This window comes from Rattus rattus, chromosome 5 (genome assembly GCF_011064425.1).
Source record: "Rattus rattus isolate New Zealand chromosome 5, Rrattus_CSIRO_v1, whole genome shotgun sequence".
Classification (NCBI taxonomy): domain Eukaryota; kingdom Metazoa; phylum Chordata; class Mammalia; order Rodentia; family Muridae; genus Rattus; species Rattus rattus.
The window spans coordinates 77,115,482-77,132,640 of NC_046158.1; the positions used below are offsets into that span (position 1 = coordinate 77,115,482).

At 39.3% G+C, this 17,159-nt stretch overlaps 1 pseudogene; it reads right to left on the reverse strand.

Moving 5' to 3' along the window:
• Positions 1-709: 709 nt before the first annotated feature.
• Positions 710-2,280, reverse strand: LOC116900509 (annotated as a pseudogene).
• Positions 2,281-17,159: the final 14,879 nt, after the last annotated feature.

Genomic DNA, 17,159 nt, shown 5'->3' on the forward strand with positions numbered 1-17,159 from the left:
GTGTCTGTGACCACACAGAATAGAATAAAAAGGTCAAATGAGGCTAGGCAGCTGAAGATGGCCTGGGCCCTCTGGGCTGGCCAGGCACAAGGGAGAATCATGTCACTTGATTATAAGGGTGTAGAGGAGTGACCCAGCACATTCACGGCATTAGGGAGCCTATGTATAGGCTACCTGACTCCCTGCAGGTTTTGAGACAACTGGTGGCCTTAGAGTGTAGGTGTATAGCCATGAGGCATGCTGGGTTTGTAAGGCACAAAAAGTGGCTATGTTCAGTGCACTGCTGTGACCTTATGCCTGAGCCCCTCAAATCATGGTGGTGGGAGTGGACCTCTGTGGCTAAAGCCATTTCCCACCAAGGCAGAGTGGGCCAGATTTATTTTTTTTAAAAAACAGGTAAACTGATCTCTCTTTAAAAAAAATAAAATCTTTGGTCTGTAAGGTCACTTCAGCTGTTTTTTTTTAAAAGATTTATTTATTTATTATTTATATGAATACACTGTCACTGTCTACAGACCCACCAGAAGAGGGCATCGGATCTCATTACAGATGGTTGTGAGCCACCATGTGGTTGCTGGGAATTGAACTCGCAACCTCTGGAAGAGCAGTCAGTGCTCTTAACTGCTGAGCCATCTCTCCAGCCTCACGTCAGCTGCTTTTTAAAGTGGCTTTTCTGGAATGGCAGAAACTTTCACAGGCCCACAGGCACCTAGATGGTGGACTTGGAAAAGGACACTCATGGGTGGTGGTTCCTCTCCAGGTCATGGTTGTACAGCTCACTTACTGCCTGCACTGCCTCCTCCACAGGGCCCATCTGGATCAGTATCATCTTGTGGTCCTTCTTGAAGAACTTGAAGCTTTTTGCCATACCACCATTGCTGGAGAAGAGGCTCTTGAAGTCATCCACTGACACAGAGGGCGGGATGTTGGAGAGGTGCAGGGTAGCTGAGGGTGGGAAGATGTTCTGGAAGTTCTTGGAGCTTGGTTTCTTGAAGTGGTGCTGTAGTGAGCTGCCGTAGTCCTTGGTCTGTCCCTGGTCTTTCTGTCCCTCATGAGGCAACTGCACACTATGATGCTTTGACAGTGTGATGCGCACTGACGCCCCATGCAGCTTGTGTCTGTTCAGGTGACTTATGGCCAGCTGGGCCTGGCTGCCGTCTGTGCTCTGCACAAGGGCATTCTCCTTATTGAACAGGATCTTAACCTGCTGCACATCACCGTAGACGTTGAGGAGAATAAAGAGACTTTGGGGTGTGACTCTCTCAGGGTTCAGGTTGCTGACCTAAAGGACAGAATTCCCAGCACCTGCCAGCACTGGGATGGCAATACGGCCAGCTGCAGCAGCAGCAGGGTATACGGCCAGGGCTCCAGGACTCCATGGACATTAGGAACAGAGAGGCCGAAGGCTGCTGTCATGGTCTGGTCCAGGGACGGGTGGCTGTCTCCAGCACGTCAGGGATCGTGTAATCTCTGCTCTTGTCATTGTTGTATTGTACGTTGAGACTGGTGAGCTTGGAGAAGTTGATGCACAGCATGCAGCAAGCATTGCAGATGTTCTGGCCATCCAGGGACAGCTTGGCATGCTGGGCACTCACAGGGTCAGCAGACTGCAGCAGTGCCTAAAACTAGTTGTTCTTGGTGAACGTAATGATCTTCAGCACTCTACCAAACTTAGAGAAGATCTGGTGCAGCACATCCAGGGTCACTGGGTAGAAAAGGTTCTCCACGATGATCCTGAGCACTGGGCTCTGGCCTGCCATTGCCATTCCTGCAGCCATGGCAGCAACCGAGGCTGCCAAGGCCATACTCCTGACTGTACGGAGTTCACGGGTTGCAGGGCTGTCTGGGCGTGTGCTTGGTTGGGCGAACTGTCGGTTTTGAGCTCCTTGTGGTTGGAGAACTGGATGTAGATGGGCTGCCCATGAAGCACTGGCACCACCGATGTGTAGTAGCTAACCATAGTGTTGGCAGCCTCCACTGTGCTCATTTCAATGAAGGCCTGGTTCTTCCTCTTCAGCATAAGGAGGTTTGTAGCTTTCCCAAAGGGCAGCCCCAGGGAGATGATCTCACCTTCAGTGACATCACTATGTAGCTTGAGGACATGGATGACTCTGGAAGGAACTCCTGTGCTCCTGTTGTCACCTTTGAAGTTCTTGCTATCATTTTCATTAGCTGCTGAGGCCGAGCTGCTCATGATGAAGAGGCCGTTGCTGACATGGAGAAGAGCTCGTCTGATCCCCACTTTGTACCGACTGCATTGTCTGTGAAGATGCTGTCCATGGCACACAGAGGAGACCTATGGGGAACAGAATCCTGTTCCCCATTTTTTAATACGATTATTTGATTCTCTGGAGTCTAACTTCTTGAGTTCTTTGTATATATTGGACATTAGCTCTCTATCAGATATATGATTGGTAAAGAGATTTTTCCTAATCTGTTGATTTTTTTTTGTCCTAGTGACATAGTTCTTTCCCTTACACTTTCCCTTTGCAATTTTATGAGGTCATGTTTGTTGATTCTTGATCTTAGAGCATGAGCCATTGTTGTTCGATTCAGGAAATTTTCCCCAGTTCCCTGTGTGTTTGAGGTTATTCCCCAGTTTTTCTTGATTAGTTTGAGTGTATCTGGTCTTATGTGGAGGTCTTTGATTCACTTGGACTTGATCATTGTACACAGTGATAAACATGGATCAATTTGTATTCTTCTACATTCTGACCTCCAGTTCAACCAGCACCATTTGTTGAAAATGCTATCTTTTTTGCACTGGGTGGTTTTAGATTCTTTGACAAAGATCAAGGGACCATAGGTGTGTGGATTCATTTCTGGGTATTCAATTCTACTACATAGATCTAGTCTCTGTACCAATACCTTCCAGTTTTATCACTATTGCTATGTAATATAACTTGAGGTCAGGGATGGTGATTCCAACAGAAGTTCTTTTATTGTTGAAAATGTTTTTCGCTATCTTGGGTCTTTTGATATTCCAAATGAATTGGAAATTGCTTTTTCTAACTCTGTGAAGAATTGAGTTGGAATTTTGATGGGGATTACTTTAAATCTACAGAATGCTTTTGCAAGATGGACATTTTTGCTATATTAATCCTGCCAATCTATGAGCATGGAATGCCTTTCCCTCTTGTGAGATCTGAGATCTTCAATTTCCTTCTTCAGAGACTTGAAGTTCTTGTCATACAGATCTTTCACTTGCTTGGTTAGAGTTACATCGAGGTATTTTATGTTATTGGGACCATTGTGAAGGGTGTCATTTCTCTAATTTCTTTCTTGGCCTGTTCATCCTTTGAGTAGAGGAAAGCTACTGATCTGTTTGAGTTAATTTTATACCCAGCAACTTTGCAAAAGTTGTTTATCAGGCTTGGTAGTTCTCCGGTGGAATTTTGGGGTCACTTAATTATACTATCATATCACCTGCAAATAGTCATATTTTGACTTCTTCCTCTCCAATTTGTATTCCTTTGACCTCTTTTTGTTGTCTGATGGCTCTGGCTAGGAGTTCAAGTACTATATTGAAAAGGCAGGGAGAAAGTGGGTGGCCTTGACTAGTCCCTGATTTTAGTGGGATTGCTTCAAGTTTCTCTCCATTTGATGTTGGCTATTGGTTTACTGTATATTTCTTATACTATGATTAGCTATGGACCTTGAATTCCTGATCTTTCCAAGACTTTTAACATGAAGGGGTATTGAATTTTGCCAAATGTTTTCTCAGTACCTAATGAGACTAAAATGTATTTTGTTTGGTTCGAGTTCATTTATATAGTGGATTATATTGATGAATTTCCTTATATTGAACCATCATTGCATCCCTGAGATGAAGCCTACTTGATCATGAGGGAGGATCATTCTGATGTGTTCTTGGATTTGATTTCCAAGAATTTTATTGAGTATTTTTGCTTCTATATTCATAAGAGAAATTGATCTGAAGTTTTATTTCTTTGTTGGGTCCTTGTCTGGTTTAGGTATAAGTGTAATTTTTCCTTCATAGAAGGAATTGGGTAGTTTTCTTTCTGTTTCTATTTTGTGGAATAATTTGGACAGTATTGGTATTAGGTCTTCTTTGAAGGTCTGATAGAATTCAGCACTGAACCCATCTGGCCCTGGGTTTTTCCTTAGTTGGGAGACTTTTAATGACTGCTTTTATTACTGTAGGAGTTATGGGTCTGTTTAGATGGTTTATCTGATCCTGAATTAGCTTTGGTATGTAGTATCTCTCTAGAAAATTGTTCATTTCGTACAGATTTTCCAGACTTGTTGAGTATAGGCTTTTGTAGTAGGATCTGATGATTTTTTTTTCATTTCCTCAATTTCTGTTGATCTGTCTTTCTTTTAGTTTCTGATTTTGTTAATTTGAAAACACTACCTGTGCTCTTTGGTTAGTCTGGTAAGCTTTTATCTTTCTTATTGATTTTATCAAAGAACCAGCTCTGTTTTTTTGTTTGTTTGTTTGTTGTTTGATTCTTTGTATGGTTTATATAGTTGCTGTTTGTTTGTTTGGTGCTTACTTGTTTTGTTTTTTTGTTTGTTTCTATTTGGTAGATTTCAGCCCTGAATTGGATTATTACCTGCTGTCTATTCCTTTTGGGTATATTTGCTTCTTTTTGTTCTAGAACTTTTAGATGTGCTGTCAAGCTGCTAGAATATGTGCTCTCCAGTTTCTTTTTGGTGGCACTCAGAGCTATGAGTTTTTCACTTAGCACTGCTTTCATTGTGTCCCATAAGTTTAGGTATATTGTGTCTTCATTTTCATTAAATTCTAAAGGTCTTTAATTTCTTTCTTTATTTTTTCCTTGACCAAGTTATCATTAAGTGTTTATCTTTGATGTGTATGTGGGCTTTCTGTTGTTTTGTTGTTATTGAAGACCAGCCTAAGACTGTGTTGATCTTGTAGGGTGCATGGGATTTTTTCAATCTTCTTGTATCTGTTGAGGCTTGTCTTGTGACTGATTCTATGGTCAATTTTAAAGAAGATAAGATGAGGTTCCCAAAAAAAGATATATTTTGTTTCATTTTAGGATGTCTGTTAAATCCATTTGTTTCATAACTTCTGTTAGTTTCTCTGTGTCTCTGCTCTCTGCTTAGTTTCCCTTACCATGTTCTGTCCAATGATGAGAGTGTGTGTGGGGGTGAAGTTTCCCAATATTATTGTGTGTAGTGAAATGTGTGTGTGTGTGTGTGTGTTGAGCTTTAGTAAGGTTTCTTTTAGAAATGTAGGTGTCTTTGCATTTGGAGCATAGATATTCACAATTGAGAGTACATCTTGGTGGAGTTTTCTTTTGATGAATATGAGATTTCCTTCCTTATGTTTTGATAACTTTTGGTTGAAAGTCGATTTTATTCAGTATTACAATGGCTACTCCAGCTTGTATCTTGGGACCATTTGCTTCGAAATTTTTTCCAGGAATTTATTCTGAGGTAGTGTCTTTCTTTGTCATTGAGGTGTGTTTCCTGTATGCAGCAAAATGCTGGGTCCTCTTTATATACCCAGTCTGTTATTGGGAATTAAGTCAATTGATGTTGAGGGATATTAGGAATCAAGGATTGTTGGTTTTTGTTTTTGTTGCTGTTTGGCTATCTTCTTTTGGGATGGTTGAAAGTAGATTACTTTCTTGCTTTTTCCAGGGTTTAGGTTACCTCCTTGTGTAGGAGTTTTCCATTTATTATTCTTTCTGGGGCTGAATTTCTGGAAAGATACTGTGTAAATTTGGTTTTGTCATGGAATATTTTAGATTCTCCATCTATATTAAGAATTTAGCTGGATACAGTAGCCTGGGCTGTCATTTTTGTTTTCTTCATGTCTGCATCACATCTGCCCAGGATCTTCTGGCTTTCATAGTCTCTGATGAGAAGTCTGGTGTAATTCTGTTATGTCTGCTTTTATATGTTATTTGACCTTTTTCACTTACTGCTTTTAGTATTCTTTCTTTGTTTTGTGCATTTGGTGTTCTGACTATTATGTGACAGGAGGAAATTCTTTTCTGGTCTAATCTATTTGGAGTTCTGTAGGCTTCTTGTATATTTATGGGCATCTTTCTTTTGGTTAGGGAAATTTTCTTCTATAAATTTCTTGAAGGTATTACTGGCCCTTTAAGTTGAGACTGTTTTCTCTCTTCTCTACCTATTGTCCTTATGTTTGATCTTCTCATTCTTTCCTGCATTTCCTGGATGATTTTGGGTTAGGAGCTTTGTACATTTTGTGATTTCTTTGATGATTGTGTTAATGTTTTATATGGCATCTTCACCTGAAATTCTCTCTTCTCTTATATTCTGTTGGTAATGCTTGTGTTTATGACTCCTGATCTCTTTCCTAGGTTTTCTATCTCCAGGTTTTTCTGCTTTTGTAATCTCTTTACTGTTTCTATTTCCATTTTTGGGTCCTGAATGATTTTGTTCAATTCCTTTACCTGTTTGGTTGTGTTTTCCTATAAGTCTTTTTTTTTTTTTGGAAGATAATTTGTAATTACATTTATGTACAGAAAACTTAAGTGTACATTTAACCCAGTTTAGTGGCTAGTTCTTTAGCCTTTGTCTTTTCCAGCTTGGCAATGCGAGCCACAGACTTAGGACCCAGGATGTTGCCTCCCCAGTGTAGGCAGATCTTGTCATATCTGTCATTATAATTGGTCCTAATAGTTTCGAAGAGCTTAGTCAGAGCACCCTTGTCTTCCAAGTTAACCTGTGTGAAGGCAACAGTGGTGCATGTCTTCCTGTAGACCAGGCACTCCAACCTGTCCTTTCCCTTGATGATGCATAGGACACCACCATCTTTTGACCAAGGGCAGGCAGGAAAACCACCAGCTCAATGGGGTCTACATCATGGGCAATCATCACCAGCTGAGCCTTCTTGTTCTCCACCAAAGTGGTGACTGTATTGTCCCCTGCTCGGAGGACAGGTGGTCTTTTAGTTGGGATGTCCCCTTTGCCAGCAGCTTTCTTCTCAGCGCGGGCCAGCAGCCTTTGCTGCTTCTCCTGCTTTGCCTCTGGCCTGTACTTGTAGGCAAGCTTAAGCAGCTGAGTCCCTGTTTCCCTGTCCAGGGCCTGGGTGAACTGTTTGATGGCAGGAGGTACTTTGAGCCGCTTACAGAGGATGGCTCTTTGCTGCTGCAGCTGATGTAGTGGGGCCATTTGACGAAGTGTGTGAGATCTCTTTTGGGCTTGATGTCCTGCCCAATGCCCAAGTTCTTAGGCCTTTTCTCAAACAAAGGATTGACCACCTTTTTGGCCTCCAGCTTCTTGACGATGGCGGTGGCCAGGGCCACCTTTTTTCCCTTGGCCTTCTTTCCTTTGGGCATCTTTCTCAGCTGGAGGAGAGAGCCCTATAATTCTTTAAGAGATTTTTGTGTTACATTTTTAAGGGCTTCTACATGTTTACCTGTGCTGTCCTATATTTGTTTAAGGGATTATTTATATTCTTCTTAATGTCCTCTAACATCATTATGAGTTGTGATTTTAAATCAAAGTCTTGCTTTTCTGATGTGTTGGGGTGCTCAGGTCTTACTATGGTGACAGAACTGGATTCTAATGATGCCAAGTGGCTTTGGTTTCTGTTGCTTAGATTCTTGCCTTTGCCTCTTGCCTTCTGTTTATCTCTGGTATTAGCTGGTCTTGCTGTCTCTTGACAGTGGCTGTAAGTCTGTGTATCAGCACTCCTGGAGACAGGCTCTCTCCCAGGGTGATCTTGGCACAGAGAGCTGTGTCAAAGGTTCAGCTCCCCTCTGTGCAAAAGGAAACCAGAAGGATCCTGTCTCAGACTGCTCCTTGGTCCAGAGGGCTCCAGGTGGGTTCCGGTTGGGCCAGGAATATGAGCAGAAGTAGTGACCTCACCTGTGTTCACAAGATTGTCTACACTTCTGAGAATTCAGCTCTCTAGTTATAGAGGACTGTGGCACTGGGTCATCTCTGGGTGCAGGTAGAACTCTGAAATATTCTGTTCCAGACTGCTCTTACATTCCTGAGTCCTGCTTACTCCACCAAGTCCCTTGGAAGCAGAGGTGGTGGCCTTACCTGTGTTCTCAGGTGTGTCAGCACTCCCAGAGACGAGCTTTCTCCTGGAGGGATCTCTCATTTTTTTTTATAAATGAATAGTATATTCAATCCCTTTGTTCTTATACAAACATCTGTTCTAACATTTTGTTTCTGGTTTGACATCAAATAGCATATTTCCTGAACTTTTAAAAATAAACTGTCCTCAGAAGAAAATGAGAATCACCTCTCTACTTATGTATTTCTTTAAAAATAGTGTCTAGCAAAAGACCATACCCAGCAAATAAATATTTATCCCTTAACTTTTCTTAGTCTCTTTATAAATATTATTTTGAAAAAGCTTGAAAATTGTTATGTGACTGCATTGCCTTTTTTCATAAGTTGTCATAATTACTCAATCTTTTATTTCTTTAATTTTGCTATGCTTCAACAAGATACCTCATCATATATTTCTGTTGGCTAACTAAGATGCTATTGTCCATAATCTTATTTTTTTTCTTCTGTATACTTCTGTAGTTAAGTCAACATATTTGTTTTCCTTCTGGAAGACAGCTTTTGCTCCAATAAGGGCTTCCTTAGAATATAACTTGTTCATCTTTGGATCCTTGGCATGAATGCTTTTGGATTTCTCATATTACTATGATATCATGCTTACTATGCAGTAACAATCACTTGAGACTCTTCTTGTCATTGCTTTGTGCAGAAAGAAGTGGACAAATGGACTTAGAAGTCAATGCGTAGGATCCTACAATCTTAACAGTTGTATTTCATGATAGTATTAATAGCAAATTACCAGCAAACTCTTCCTAATATATTCTAACAAAAACATTTTACAAATTTTGGGATTTACATTAGTTTGATATTGCAAAGACCAGAAAGTTGAGCAGAGCTTTGTCTAATGAAGCCAGAAGGAAGAGAAATAATAGAGCCAGTCACTGGTACACCACTTAATTGACTATCATGTCATCCTGTCCTATTCTGTCATTGCCCAAGAACGTCAGGTCAACATCATCATTTTTATCATCATTTCAAGATTATCATAAAATAATATATAATAAACTTATTAAAAATTTTAAATGGACTTGGGGCTGGGACATTTTTTATTTTATATTTTATGTATTTACATTCTAAATGTTATCCCCTTTCCTGATTTCCCCTCCAGAAGTCCCCATCCCATTTTTCCTCCTGCTGCTCCTATAAGGGTTCTCCCCCACTCCAACCTCTCTGGCCTCGCATTCCCCTACGCTGTGGAAATGAGCCCTCACAGGATACAAGACTTTTTCAGGAGGTAAAATGTTTACTAGCTAACCAAATTAGAGAACTAGGGCATCAAAATAGCCCTTGCCTTAAGACTAAATGGTCATTAAGTAAACATATTAAACATCAACTTTGGGCCTACACACACATTTCACTCACAATATTTGTGTCCACAAAATGTAAACATGATTACCACATCCACATGCATATGCAAAACCACTAACAATCTAAATAACATGTATTTCTCTCAAAAATAAATTCTTCATAGTAGTGCATACTTTTCTTTCTCTTATAAATTTATTTTTATTTTTAAAATTTTATTGGTTTTATTATTCATATTTCAAATGATATATCCCTTCCCAGTTTCCCCTCCACAAACCCCCATCCCTTTCCCTCCTACCCTCTGCTTCTATTTGGGAGCTCCCCCACGCAACCCACTCTAACCTCACTGCCCTAGTATTTTCCCATGCTGAGGCATTCAGTATCCACAGGACCAAGGATTTCCTCTCCCACTGATGCCTGGTAAGGCCATTCTCTGATACACAGATGCTGGAGCCATGGGTCCCTCCATGTGTACTCTTTGGTTTGTGGTTTAGCCACTGGAAGCTCTGGGGATTGGGTTGGTTAATATTGTTGTTCTTCCTATAGTGTTCCAAACCCCTTCAGTTACTTCAGTCCTTACCCTAACTCCTCTACTGGGGTGTTTTTGTTGATGGTTGGCTAGTAGTTCCACATCTGTATTTGTCAGGCTCTGGCATAGCATCTCAGGAGACAGCTATATCAGGATCCTGTCAGCATGCAATTTATGGTATCAGCAATAGTGTCTGGGTTTGGTGTCCGAAGATGGGATAGATCCGTAGGTGAGGCAGTCTCTGAGCAGCCTTTCCTTCAGTCTCTGCTCTACTCTTTGTTCCTGCATTTTCCTTATTTAGAACAACTTTATGTTAACATTTTAAGATGGGTGGATGGCCCCATCCCTTAAGTGGAGGCCATGTCTAACATCTGGATATGATCTCCATAGGTTCTCTTTCTCCTTTGTTGGGTATTTCACCTAATGTTATCCACATTGGGTTCTCAGAGACTCTTGTTTTCCTTGCATCTGGGACTTTCTGGTGGCTACCTCTAGTTCTTCATCCCCTACTGCTACACACCTCCATTCAGTTTCCTGACCCTATGTATTTTTCTCCTGTCTCCTCCCATACCTGATCCTGTCTTTCTTTCCCCCTGCTTCTTCTGTCTCCCTCACAGGCCCCTCCCTCTCTCTACCTCCTGTGATTATTTTGTTCCCCCTTCAAAGTAGGACTAAAACATCCACACTTTGACCTTCTTTCTTCTTGAGCTTCACATTGTCTATGAGTTGTTTTGTGGGTATTCCGAGTTTTTCCTTAATATCTGCATATCAGTGAGTATGTACCATGTGTGTTCTTTTGCACCTGGGCTACCTCACTCAGGATGTTATTTTTAAGTTCCACCCATTTGTCTGTGAATTTCATGAAGTCATTTTTTTTAAAAGCTGAGTACTCCATAGTGTAAATGCACCACCTTTTCTGTACTCATTTCTCTGTTAAGGGACATCTGGGTACTTTACAGGTTCTGGCTATTACAAATAAAACTGCTATGAACATAGTGGAGCATGTGTCTTTGTTATATGTTGGGGAATGTATACGCACATTGGGTATATGCCCAGAAGTATTATAGAGTGGGAAAGAACCTCAAAGTCATTGGCACAGGGGAAAATTTAGAGTTTGGGTTCTAAGATCAACTATTAACAAATGGGAATCTCATAAAATTGAAAAGTTTCTGGAAAGCAAAGTAAATTGTCAATAGGACAAAATGGCAACCTACAAATTTGGAAAATCTCTAGCAATCTTACATCTGATAGGGGGCTAATATCTAATATATATAAATAACTCAGGGATTTAGACACCAGAGAAGCAAATAACCCTATTAAACCAAGCAGCATACACCAGCTGATATGACACCCTCAACACATAGACAGCAGAGGACTGCTGGGTCTGGATTCAGTCAGAGAACCCTAGCCCTCAAAAGACTGGAGGTCATAAAGAATGGGGAAGTCTTGTGGGGTATGAGGTTGTGGGGTTGGCAACAACCTCATGGAGACAGGGGATGGAAGAGATACAGAATGTGCAAAAATGTGGTTCAGAGTTAAATAAAGAATTTTCAACTGAGAAATCACAAATGGCCTAGAGATACCTAAAGAAAAGTGCAATATTCTTAGTCATCAGGACAATGCAAATCAAAAGAACTCTTAGATTTCACCTCACACCAGTCAGAATGACTAAGATCAAAAGCTCAGATGACAGCACATGTTGGTGAGGTATGTAGAAAGAGGAACAATCCTCTATTGCTCGTGGGATTGCAAGATGGTACAACTACTCTGGAAATCAGTCTGGTGATTCCTCAAGGTACCAAAGTACTACCTGACGTTACACCTATAGTGCATAATTCTCAAATGTTTGCTTCTAAAATACCATCATGGTTTGAAACTAAGATTCTATTTAAAATATTTTCTATGTTTAAAGAAAACATCCTCAAAAATATTATCATTCAATCTAATTCTTCAGTTCTTACTAAATTGAACCTATACAAGTTTGTTTTGCCTCTTAGTGATTATTTAGACATTTTTAAGTAGGATTACATGGATGGACAACACCTGACACTAGTGGGTCGATTTAACTGTATAGGCAGTGGAACAGAGCTTAGCTGTGAGTGCTTAGATTCACTCATAGTATTAATGTTTTCCAAAATAGTATTACCATTATCTCTTAAAAAGGCATGGCTTACTTAGCATGTGTGAGCGTTATAGCCAGAGGGATAAACTGACAGGAGGAAAATGTATAAGAGAAATAAAGCTGGTTTGATTTTAAATTGGCAAAAAATATTATAATAAAAACAATTGTAGTTCTAACAAGGAGAGTCATGTATGTGAATGTCAGCATTCTGCATCTAAGTATGATTAATCCTAGATATATATTTAGTTTCCTTGATTAGCAATCTTAACACTTTTAAAAACAAATAGAACTACGTAACAGGTGAGATTACAACCACTTTGCCTACAGTGATATGACAAAACTATACCTTAACAATATGTATTCGAAAACAGACTTTTCTTACATCACAGAAAACATGGCTTTTTTCCCTATAGAAACTATCATCACATGGCAGATTTTCAGAGCTCAAGATTAATATAATTGTGGATGTAATTTATTCCAAAGCTTCATTTGGTAAATTCTACATAATTACCTTCCATCAGCAGAAAATTATATTGATAGTAAGTAAAGTTTTAATGTGAATTAATATTTTGTGCAAAGAAAATATAATTCATAGTTTATCTAGAAAGAGCAAATTCATACAAGTCCATTCATATAATTACATATTAATTTTTAATAATTAATTTACTCATAGGACCATCTAACAATATTAAAAAAACGAATCCTTCTTCCACAAGTAAGTGATTATTGGTCATGGTCCTCAATGATATTAGCAAATACAAAGTATGCTGTTATTGCAGTTATCAGATTATTCATAGTTAGATGTCATTGGGTTAGGAGTTTACATTAACAGATTATAAAGTCTCTGGGGTATGGATTAGAATGTAAGTATGATAACCTTTTAACTTACCAATAAAAATGTACCGTTGAAGGAATCAGAGAAGGAACTGGAAGAGCTCGAAGGGGCTCGAGACCCCTTATGAACAACAATGCCAAGCAACCAGAGCTTCCAGGGACTAAGCCACTACCTAAAGACTATACATGGACTGACCCTGGACTCTGACCTCATAGGTAGCAATGAATATCCTAGTAAGAGCACCAGTGGAAGGAGAAGCCCTGGGTCCTGCTAAGACTGAACCCCCAGTGAACTAGATTGTTTCGGGGAGGGCGGCAATGGGGGGAGGATGGGGAGGGGAACACCCCTAAAGAAGGGGAGGGGGAGGGATTAGGGGATGTTTGCCCGGAAACCAGGAAAGGGAATAACACTCGAAATGTAAATAAGAAATACTCAAGTTAATAAAAAAAAAAAGTGTACTGTGACGCACACATAGTTTTTGGTTAAAAGTTCTGAATTTTCACAGTAATTTCATAAGAGAGCCAAAAAGATGCCGAATTTAAAAACCTACTTTCAGATAGAGGGCCAAAAATTAACAAACATGTGTAATACATTGAATCAGTTGAATAATAATAGGGAAAGTGTATTTTTGATGCATAAATTATTAATTTTAGTGAGATTGAATTATGAGATAGCATCCTATTATTTTTAAAAGAAATGAGAATATCACCCATTTTTCTAAATATTTTTGACTCTAAACTATGAGCATTTAATTCAGTAATAATGGTGGAGCAAAACACCCCAAAATAAATTAATCTGTTCATGATTCATTTGTTGAACAATAGCCTAAAATGTTCTGCATATGAATGAGGCAAAATGAATATTTTTTGCCTTGGTCTTCCTTAGTTTACTTAATATATTATGTTCTGTTCATTATTTTCTAAGTATCTACTGGGCTCTTGGTGACTTTATTTTGCAATCTAATTACAGCAAGAAATTTAAAACGATAGTCCAATTGTGTAGAAAATTTTATACAGATTTTGATCCAGAGTCAATATGTGTCAGATTTACCACTTTATTAAAAGGTTGTATGTGGACTTATGTAAGACAAGGAATCATTCTATTTTAGACTCTTGTTCATATGCTTTGGATACCTATTGATTTCTTTTCTGCCCTTAGGATCAGGCAAAAGAAATGGTAGATGACAAAAAGAGAAACATCCATAGATGTGTTTGCATAGGCGAGAGAAATCCCATGAGGCCTTACTGTACAAAAAGAACTACCAGTAACTAAGACATGCTTAGAGTAGGAAATATTTTTTCCTAGGTATGTACATAACAATTCATTAGCCAATATCAAATATTCAAACCCCAAAACATATGTACAAACAAAATTAAATAGAAATAGGAGATTGTATTTATGCATTTGGGAACACACACACACACACACACACACACACATCAACATTTGACACAAAAAAGGGTCATGGATTTAAAATATAGCAAGACTTGGAATATGGGAAGGTTTGGATGAAAGGAAGGGTAGGAAGAAATTATGTGACAATATTAATCTCAAAAATTAATTTTTAAAAAGAGAAATACAGAAACAACAGGTTGTGGAGTACTTCATGACCTACTGATGTCCCTTTATGCCTTTAGTCTTTAACACTTGATAAACACTCTCTGAATCCACAGCATCACAACCCAAACTTTTTCTTGCACAGAGATGTTGCTTGTTTGCCCGTTGTTAACTCGGAAGATCAACAGGCTTTAAACACTGCTTTAAACACCAGTCCGTGGGAATCTCATTCCTATTTGCTTTTTAATCACAGTTTTCACATAAGGGATCAAGTTCACATGTAACAAATAGCTGAAATAAAATTTTTGTAATTCAACAGAGGCAGGTGTAGCTGCAGCCAGGAAGAAGACACAATCTCAGAGGCTACCATAACTCTCTAGAACTGCAGACCTAATGCTCAGAATAAGATCTGTAACATTTGCAGAGACTCTTAGAAACTGCTATAGATTCTGTCATATACAATTCATTTTAAGGATTCCACTTTATATAAACTGGGAGTTCAGAAGCAGTCTCTAAGGATATGTTGCATGTCACCCTAACGCAAGTACCCAATCAACTTGTCCAAAAGTCAGGTAAGAGCTCTCCTCTGTTTTAGACTGCTTTGTTCAAATAGTGAATCCAGTGTTTTTATTTTCCTAACCGAACCTAGCCAGCTTCAAAGATAAACTGAGGCAGAGTGTAGAGTTGGAAATCGATAACTCAGCAGGCTTTTCTCTGAGGGAGTAAAATGATTCTCTGGAGCAGGCAAAAAGGATGAAGAAACACATGCATGCATACACACACACACACACACACACACACACACACACACACACACACACACCTTTGGTGGATAGAGCAAAGCTCTAACCAACTTTACATGTATGCATATGTATACCTACGCATGTTTAGTGGGTGAAGCAAGGCTACAACAAATTTATTTTTACCCAGCATTTTCATACCACCTGCGACAAAAATTTTCTACATGAAAAAAATTACTTCATATTCACATTGTATGTGCTCCAAAAACAATTACCACAAGAACATATTCTTCATGAACAAATGAGAACAAAGGAAATTGCAACAGGACTATTGATTATGTTTTCTTTTTATGAAACTCATACTGAATAAAACATTTCCAATCTATCTTTCTTCAAGTTCGTCACAACACCAAAGCAATAATGCTTTGTCGTTGCTTAGCAGAATTTAAGCAAGCTAGTCTATAAAACAAGATTAGCTGACAACAATTTATATTAAACCAGATATGATAGATCATCTCCTATTTTACAACTCAGCTTTGAAATGTTGTTTACCTAAACTGACTAATAATCTATTTGTCTTTTCTTATAATAATATGATTTACTCTTTATTCATAGTCCTGTGTTTTGTGGTGCACAATGAAATCACTGAAGATATCCCTAGATCACAAAGTCCAGGAACTCAGATATCCAATCTAGAATAAAATTTTTTATCATTAACTTGCTTCAAGTCTTTTTTATTGACAGTACAATTACCTGTTTGTAACACTTGAAAGCTCACTGAAGTCCTTTTCTAACCTATGCAGCCCTCACTATTCTACAAGGCTTGTGATACATTCTACTCTTTTTTTTTATTTTTTATTTTTTATTAACTTGAGTATTTCTTATTTACATTTCGAGTGTTATTCCCTTTCCCGGTTTCCGGCAAACCTCCCCCTCCCCCCCCCCCTTCCTTATGGGTGTTCCCCTCCCCCCCCTCCCCCCATTGCCGCCCTCCCCCCGACAGTCTAGTTCACTGGGGGTTCAGTCTTAGCAGAACCCAGGGCTTCCCCTTCCACTGGTGCTCTTACTTGGATATTCATTGCTACCTATGAGGTCAGAGTCCAGGGTCAGTCCATGTATAGTCTTTAGGTAGTGGCTTAGTCCCTGGAAGATCTGGTTGCTTGGCATTGTTGTACATATGGGGTCTCAAGCCCCTTCAAGCTCTTCCAGTTCTTTCTCTGATTCCTTCAACGGGGGTCCCGTTCTCAGTTCAGTGGTTTGCTGTTGGCATTCGCCTCTGTATTTGCTGTATTCTGGCTGTGTCTCTCAGGATCGATCTACATCCGGCTCCTGTCGGTCTGCACTTCTTTGCTTCATCCATCTTGTCTAATTGGGTGGCTGTATATGTATGGGCCACATGTGGGGCAGGCTCTGAATGGGTGTTCCTTCAGTCTCTGTTTAAAACAGAGATACATTCTACTCTTAATTCCATCTCTATTGTGTTTTTCTGGAAAAACAAGTTAACCCATCTCCTTAAACTTTCTATCAAATATCCTAACTTCTTAAAGCTAGTTAAATCAAATAAGAAATTCTGCAAATCTTTAATTCACTTAATTATATTATTTTATGAAAATCCATCTTCATATTGGTGTGCAGAAAAATTGCTCAAAAAGTAGGCTGTTCCCCAAGAAGCAATCACACCAGACTGTAGGCAGTCTCCGCATACCCAATCATACAATGCTAGATGCATGAGGAATATACCAATAACAAACACGAGAAGGAACCCTGGCAGCAAGAAGCAACTGAGAGATAGAATCTCCAAAACTGTGCGTCTTGCTGCTACATCCATCGCAGCTGTGCAAAATGGTGGATATCTCCAAGAAGTTCACTTGCTCATTGCAGCTCCTCCTGCATAACATCTGCCAAATTCAAGAGCAGATTTAATGTGACGACAAATACAGTTTTGTTGCTGCTTTCCTCATACAAAAGTAGAAGATAATAATCAGATTAATTATTGAAGTACTCATTATACCAATTCATGTT